This window comes from Mirounga angustirostris, unplaced genomic scaffold, assembly GCF_029215605.1.
Source record: "Mirounga angustirostris isolate CCGP_5_RB_7025 unplaced genomic scaffold, mMirAng1.0.hap1 SCAF_8, whole genome shotgun sequence".
NCBI lineage: Eukaryota > Metazoa > Chordata > Mammalia > Carnivora > Phocidae > Mirounga > Mirounga angustirostris.
Genome location: NW_026991716.1, coordinates 183,261 through 191,362, shown reverse-complemented (window position 1 = coordinate 191,362; position 8,102 = coordinate 183,261). Strand labels below are relative to the sequence as shown.

At 52.9% G+C, this 8,102-nt stretch overlaps 1 pseudogene; it reads left to right on the top strand.

The window, feature by feature from the left end:
- The first annotated feature begins 851 nt into the window (after positions 1-851).
- On the top strand, positions 852-1,661 carry LOC135365605 (histo-blood group ABO system transferase 2-like; annotated as a pseudogene).
- Positions 1,662-8,102: the final 6,441 nt, after the last annotated feature.

Sequence of the window (8,102 nt, the reverse complement as noted above, 5' to 3'; positions counted from 1 at the left end):
TGCTTCTCCCTCTCCCACTCTCCCTCCTTGTGTTTCCTCTCTAGCTGTCATTTTGTCTGTCAAATAAAGTCTTTAAAAAAATCAGTCTCAGAGGGGCTCACAACCCTTGCTGACAATGGGGGAGCTGCTGTCCCCATAGTGAGGGGCAGGTAGTCCCCTCAAAGGGGGACCAGCCATGTGAGGAAGTTGGACAAGACTTCCAAATTCTTGGGGCCGGGGAGATGTAGACCTGGAACCAGAAGCTACACCCTTGGATTCAAGGCTGGGGTCTAAGCAAGCCCCCTTTTCTTCCAGGGGTCATCTTTCCCCTTCCCTGTCCACAGGCTGAACCTGATTCCTGATCTGGGGAGTTCGAGGGTGACCCCTCCTAGGAATACCAGTGGTTTACTGATGGGCCTTGTCAGCCAGAGGCCCAGTAGCCTTCAAGGGAGGACCCTATAGGGGGTGGAGACAGCTCTGGTGGGGACCAGCGACAGCCCACTCAAAGTAAAGTGGGGCAGCTGGCCGGCCCTGCTGATTCTACCCAGTCTGTAGGACATAGAAACACGGGCTGTGCCCAGAGGTGCTCAACTCATGGCAGGTGGGGACAGAACCTGCAGGGGGGCAGCTAGGGGAGGGCACCTGCAGGGTTTGCCCAGGAGCTCAGCACAGAGGGAGTGTTCCTGGCTCCAGCATGCTGAGAGTGGGGCTGCATGGGTTTCCAGCCTCCCAAGCCTCAGGCTCCCCTTTGTAAGATGGGGCACTGATGGCCCCCATCTCTGGGAGCAGAAGGTAGGGAGGCCCTGCCGGCAGATTCACTCAGGACAGGTCAGGAGGTGGCTGTTGCTTAAAGCAGCCCAGGGCCTGTCCCCATGAAGAAGGTGCACACGTCCATGACCCCCAGCTCTGGGGTCCTGCTGCCAGCCTCTGGCAGTGACCCTCTTCCTGCCCTGTCCCCTGCCCCTGTGGATACGGGGTCTTCCTGGAGCTGTTCCTGCAGAATCACTTCATGGTGGACACAGGGTCATCTACTATGTCTTCACCGACCAGCTGGTTGCTGGTGTCCCATGTGCCCCTCCAGGAGCACGGAAGGGTGGTGGTTCTTGAGGTCCGCGGTGCCCCACACTGGCAGGATGTGTCCATGCAGCACATGGCGATCATGAGCTGCTTCTATGAGGAGTGCTTCCTCTATGAGGTGGATGACATGGTGTGCGGGGATGTGGACATGAAGTTCTGTGACCACGTGGGCATGGAGATCCTGTCCCCCCTCTTTGGCACCCTGCACCCCGGTTTCTACTGGGTGGCCCGTGAGGACTTAAGCTATGAGCGCTGGTCCCAGTCCCAGGCCCACATCCCCAAGGACCAGGGTGACTTCTACTACATGGGGGCCTTTTTGGGGGGGTTGTGGCGGAGGTTCACTGACTGACCTCAGCCTGTCACCAGGTGATGGTGGTCAACTGGGCCAATGGGATCGAGGCCATGTGGTACGATAAGAGCCACCTGAACAGGTACCTGCTGGACCACAAGCCCACCAAGGTGCTGTCCCTGGAGGACCTGCGGGACCCACAGCTATTGGGCTGGCCCTGGAGGACCTGGGTGCAGCTGCTGGGCTGGCCCCGGGTCATGAAGAAGCTGAGATTTGGGCCATGCCCAAGAATCACCAGGACACCTGGAACTCATGAGGGGCTGTCCCCGTCTCCAGCAGCGGGTGCTGACTTCAGCGGAGCCATCAGAGCAGGTTCCTACTTCTGTCCCCTCGAGGGACACTGTGGAGCCTGCACTGGCGTGTCCAGCGCCCCAGCCGCACCTGCTCACAGGAGGCCTGCCTGGGGATACAACGTCCTCTCTTTGCGTTCACTACATTTTTTTCACTTCTGGGTCATTTGCAGCTGTGAACGGCTCCAGTTTTATGTCAGAAGTTTTTCTGTGTCAATGCTGAGCAACCATTTTTAAAAAGAACAATTGAGGGAAAAGGTTTTCTCCCTGGTTCTAAACAGACACCGCCTGGTGGGGCTGGGAGCAGCCCTGTATCAGCCGTGGAGCCAGAACGGGTCCTGGCTGGGTCTTCCCTCCCAGTCCTTGCACCTTGCCATGGCCATGGGGCTTCAGGGTCAGGGGTGCACCGAGCCACCTCTCAGAACCCCGGTGCCCTCACCACCAGAGGCCTTGGCCGTGACCGCTAGCTCAGCCTCCAGGAGCATGGCACCCTCTGGGTTATTTCCATTTCCTGCCGTGGATTTATTTTTTATTCATTAATTTTATTTAATTTTTTAAATTTAAATTCATTAGCCAACATATAGTACATCAGTAGATTTTGATGTAGTGTTCAGTGATTCATTAGTTGCCTATAACACCCAGTTCTCATCACAACATGTGCCCTCCTTAATACCCGTCACCCAGTTACCCCATCCCCCCACCCTCCTCCCTTCTGTAACCCTCAGTTTGTTTACCGGAGTCCAGAGTCTCTCATGGTTTGTCTCCCTCTCTGATTTCTTCCTGTTCAGTTTTCCCTCCCTTCCCCTGTAGTCCTCTGTGCTATTCCTGACATTCCACATAGGAGTGAAACTATATGATAATTGTCTTTCTCTGATTTATTTATTTCACTTAGCATAATCCCCTCCCGTTCCATCTATGTCAATGTAAATGGTAGGTATTCATCCTTTCTGACAGCTGAGGAATATTCTATTGTACATATATACCACATCTTCTTTATCCATTCGTCTGTTGAAGGGCATCTCGGCTCCTTCCACAGTTTGGCTATTGTGGACATTGCTGCTATGAACATTGAGGGGCAGGTGCCCCTTCTTTTCACTACATCTGTATCTTTGGGGTAAATACCCAGTAGTGCAATTGCTGGTGGTAGGGTAGTTCTATTTGTAACGTCTTGAAGAAACTCCATACTGTTTTTCAGAGTGGCTGTACCAGCTTGCATTCCCACCAACAGGGTAAGAGGGTTCCCCTTTCTCCACATCCTCACCAGCATTTGTTGTTTCCTGCCTTGTTGATTTTTGCCATTCTGAGTGGTGTAAGGTGGTATCTCAATGTGGTTTTATTTTCTTTTTCCCTGATGGCTAGTGATGTGGAGCATTTTTTCATGTGTCTGTTAGCCATTTGTGTGTCTTTGGAGAAGTGTCTGTTCATGTGTTCTGCCCGTTTCTTGATTGGATTATTTGTTTTTTGGGTGTTGAGTTTGAGAAGTTCTTTATAGATCTTGGATGCCAGCCCTTTATCTGTAATGTCATTTGCAAATATCTTCTCCCATTCCATGGCTTGACTTTTAGTTTTGTTGACTGTTTCCTTTGCTGTGCAGAAGATTTTTATCTTGATGAAGTCCCAAAGGTTCATTTTTGCTTTTGTTACCCTTGCCTTTGGAGACGTGTCTAGCAAGAAGTTGCTGTGGCTGAGGTCGAAGAGGTTACTGCCCGTGTTCTCTTCTAGGATTTTGATGGATTCCTGTGTCACATTGAGGTCTTTCATCCAATTTGAGTTTACCTTTGTATATGGTGTAAGAGAATGGTCCAGTTTCATTCTTCTGCATGTGGCTGTCTAATTTTCCCAGCACCATTTATTGAAGAGACTGTCGTTTTTCCATTGGGTATTCTTTCCTGCTTTGTGGAAGATTAGTTGACCATAGAGTTGAGGGTCCATTTCTGGGGTATCTATTCTGTTCCATTGATCTGTGTGTCTGTTTTGTGCCAGTACCATACTGTCTTGATGATGACAGCTTTGTAATACAGCTTGAGGTCACCTGCTTTTGTTTTATTTTTATTATTTTAGTGAATTTTAAATTAACGTATAATGTATTATTTGTTTCAGGGGTACAGGTCTTTGATTCATCGGTCTTATACAATTCACAGTGCTCACCATAGCACATACCCTCCCCAGTATCCATCACCCAGTCACCCCACGCCTCCCATCCCCCTCTACTCCAGCAACCCTCAGTTTGTTTCCTGAGATTAAGAGTCTCTTATGGTTTGTCTCTCTCTCTGGTTTCGTCTTGTTTCATTTTTGCCTCCCTTCGCCTATGATCCTCTGTCTTGTTCCTCAAATTCCTCATATCACTGAGATCATAGGATAATTGTCTTTCTCTGAGTGATTTACTTTGTTTAACATAATACACTGTAGTTCCATCCACATCATTGCAAATGGCAAGATTTCATTTTTTTGATAGGTGCATAATATTCTCTGTATATATATATACACACACCACATCTTCTTTATCCATTAATCTGTTGATGGACATTTAGACTCTTTCCGTAGTTTGGCTATTGTGGACATTGCTGCTATAAACATTGGGGTGCACGTGCTCCTTCGGATCACTACATTTGTATCTTTGGGGTAAATACCCAGTGGTGCAATTGCTGGATCATATAGTAGCTCTATTTTCAACTTTTTGAGGAACCTCCCTAGTGTTTTCCAGAGTGGCATCTGCCTTAGTTTTAAATGGCATTTATGCTGGTGTTTGTGAAATGTGGGCACTCACTCAGTTTGGATGCATGTGCCGTTGGGATTCCTCAGTGCCCACAGATGGTTTGTGCACTCTCTTTGGACCATCTGCCTGCACTGTGTCTTAGCAAGCATTTAGTGATGCCACTGTGAGCTGAGACACCCAACAAGGCCCAGAGCATGAGAGCGAGAACTAAGATACAGGATCCCTGCTCTTGGGCCTTCCTGGGACTTTCGATGGACCCGTCCTCCTGACTCACTACTCTCCTATTGTGTAATAGACATACAACTGATACCATTAAGCACGTTTCAGGGTACAATTCATGTGGCAATAAGTATATTCACTCTTTTGCACCTGCCACCTCCACCCACTGCCACAACTTTGTCATCCTCCCAAACTGAACCTCTACCCAGGAGACACTAACCCCCCATTTCCCCTCCCCAGCCCCGGCACCCAGCAGCTCCTTCCACCTCTATGAATCGGAGTGCTCTCTGTCCCTCACAAGTGGGGTCCTCCCGTATTGGTCCTTTAGGGACTGGCTTATTTCACATAGCCCAATGGCCTCAAGGTCTGTCCCTGTGAGTCTGGACCTGACCCACTTTCCCCCCAAAGGAGTGTCTCAGCCCTCTCCTGTCTAAGCCAAGCCTCCTCAGTCCCTTCTGCTCCCCTCACCTTCCTCCTCCGCCTGAAGATGAACCCAGCCAATCTGCAGCTTTGAAGACCTATTCAGTCCAGATGCCAGGCACATACCCCGGGGACCTCGGGCCTCACCTACCCCATCTGTCCACGTCAGGTCCCTGCCCACCCCCCACCAGCTGGCCACCTGCTCATCCCACAGGTGTCCCCATCTCAGGAGAGGGAAACACCAAGTCCAGACCCTTGGAGTCCTCTGTGACTTTTTGCTTTCTACCAACTCTCCCAGTAGTGAAGTGGCTATGTACTGAAGTGGACATCCATTGTCCAAAACATTAAAGGCATATGTGAGTCTCTGCTGCCTAGGCAATGGATAACAGTTGGGGCAGATAGAAACCAAACAGAATCACTGGAAGAAAGGCTGAGGAATGAGGAGCTTTAGGGAAGAAGGGCCTGGAAGCTGTGACTGCCCATACCTGACCTTCAGATGCCCCTCAGTGACTCCTGTGCCTCTGGTGTCTTCCTGGAACCCTGACCTGGCTGTTTTCAGACAGCTCATCCAGCGGTACCCTCAGTTTCTGGCAGGGGGATTTGCTGGAATCTGCAGTGTGTCCTACTGCCCCACCGGGATCACTTTCTGAAGGCACATTGTCTGGGACCCAAGACTGTGGGTCTGTGGCCTGGAGGGATTCTGAGCAGAGCTGGTGGGATGGGAAGGCTGCAAGGCACAGAGGTAGGTTTCCAGAAAGCCAGCTGGGGTCCCCGGCATCCTACTGTTTTTGATTTAGAGCCCTGAGATCTTTAATATGCCAGCAACGTTACAGCATGGGCCAGAAAAGCAAATTTCCCTGTGCACCCAACACCACCTGAACTATTGGCCATTTCTTGTCACTTGAGCTGAGTACAAAGGATTGGGAGTCAGGACTTGGTGGGGGGGCCCTGGACCAGACTTTGTATTTGGGGGACAAAGGCCATCCAGACAAGCTTGTGCTGAGCCTAAGGAGAGGGTCTGTGTGGAGACCCCAGCTGCAGGCACTGCTGTCCAATGATGCCCCCTCAGCCCGACCCAGTGCACCTGCTGCTGGGGGAGCACCTGCCCCCTCCTCTCTGCCTGAGGGCTCTCTCCTGCACCAGCTGCCTCCTCTCCTGCCAGCCACTGCCAGCCTACAGTCTGGGAGGGTGGCTACCCCGAGTTCCTCCAGCTGCTGGGGGAGTACCTGCCCCCTCCTCTCTGCCTGAGGGCTCTCTCCTGCACTAGGTGCCTCCTCTCCTGCCAGTCACTGCCAGCCTGCAGCCTGGGAAGGTGGATACCCCGAGTTCCTCCAGCTGTTGGGGGAGCGCCTGCCCCCTCCTCTCTGCCTGAGGGGTCTCTCCTGCACCAGGTGCCTCCTCTCCTGGCAGCCACTGGCAGCCTACAGGCTGGGAGGGTGGATACCTGGACGACCTCCAGCCCTGGGGACAGAGCCAGTGAGGGTGGGATGTGGTCTCCCAGTAGGCCTGAGCGCCAGGTCCCCACGGTGTTCACTCTCCTCCTGCAGGCTCACTGTGCCATGTCCTCCCTCAGGCTTCCTAGGCTCAAGTCCTCCTCTGCTCGCTGACCATCCTTGGCCCAGGCTCCACACGTTGGGACTGGGAGCAGGTCATCTGGACCTTCTGGACTCTCGCTTCCATGCCCGTGACACGGACACAGGTTGGCCTCACAGAATGCTTGGAGGAGACCCAGTGCAGGAAGATGCAGGCAGCTGCAGGGGAGATGCCAAGTGACCCCAGAGGAAGCGCACAGGCTTTGCACAATGCACCGGGCTCACAGGACCCCCATGGGATGCGGGCGCCAGGCCACGGGGCACAGGAAGTCCTGGTGGGGGTGGCCCTGGCGGGGAGGCCAGAGAAGGGTCCCAGAAGGGGCAGGAGACAAGGAAGATGACAAGGCAGAGCTTCCCAAGGAGGTCAATGGAAGGATCAGAGGATCGCAGAGACCCTTGGGACAACTTGGAAGCCCTGGAGATGTTAGCTGAAATGCTGTCATTGGGTCAGAAAAGTTAGTCACAACCCCTCAGTCGACACTGGGTAATTTACTTTGTTCTAAGAATCAGTGCGTACCTGTCATTAGAACTCACACTGCAGGAAGTCTAGGATATACTCACTCTTCATCACTTTTCAGGACTCGATTTTTCTAGAGGAAGTGCTAAGCATTGGCCTCTGTTTTCAGGAGCAGATTCTTGGTGCTCATCACCACTCCTAGCCGTGAGGACTGACCCCTGTCACCTCCCACAGTGGACGTGACCATGTGGGTTCGGGGGTGCTCACTGATGAAGCCCCAGTGCTCAGTACACAGCAGGGACCCCCGGTCCTCTGCTGAATGAGGGAGGAAGGGGGGAAGGAGGGAGGGAGTAAGAGGGAGGGAGGATGGGAGAAAGGGAGGGAGAGAGAGGGAGGGAGGGAGGGAAACCACAGAAGTTGGGTCCATCCATCAGGAGCCCTTATTTGGGGTGAGGTCCGAGGGCACCACAGCCCCGGCCCTGGATGGTGGCTCAGGTCCTCCCAGTGCTGACCTTCCTTCTCCTTGGCCCTCTGTCATCCTGGATCCTCTCCACCTCCTCCTCCTCCAATTCTGAATGTTCCCAGGAACAGGGTGGCAGGAGGGGTCTCAGGAGGGGCTTCCCGGATCCTGTGCCCCGAATGACAATGTGACAGTGGCCACAGGACATTCTATCATGAGGACTGGGACTGTGGATCCCATCCATCTCCTCGGGCATTAGCGTTGTTCCATTCCCTGCTCTCTCCACCACTGCTGTGATAAACACTCCGGAAAATACATCTGTGAAAAACCGAGCGAGAGTTTCCAGGGGTTGGTCAGAGGCCAAGCATGCCAGGTGCTCCTGTGGCCTGGGATGGGTGCTGCTCAGTGTTCTCCCAGACAGGGGTGCCTGTCACCCTTCTCTCCAGGGTACCTGCAGGGGATCCCCGCTTCCTCACGTTCTCCCCAGACCAGACACCTGCCAGTCTGAGGGTGACCACTGCTGCCTCCATAGTGTTTCCTTTG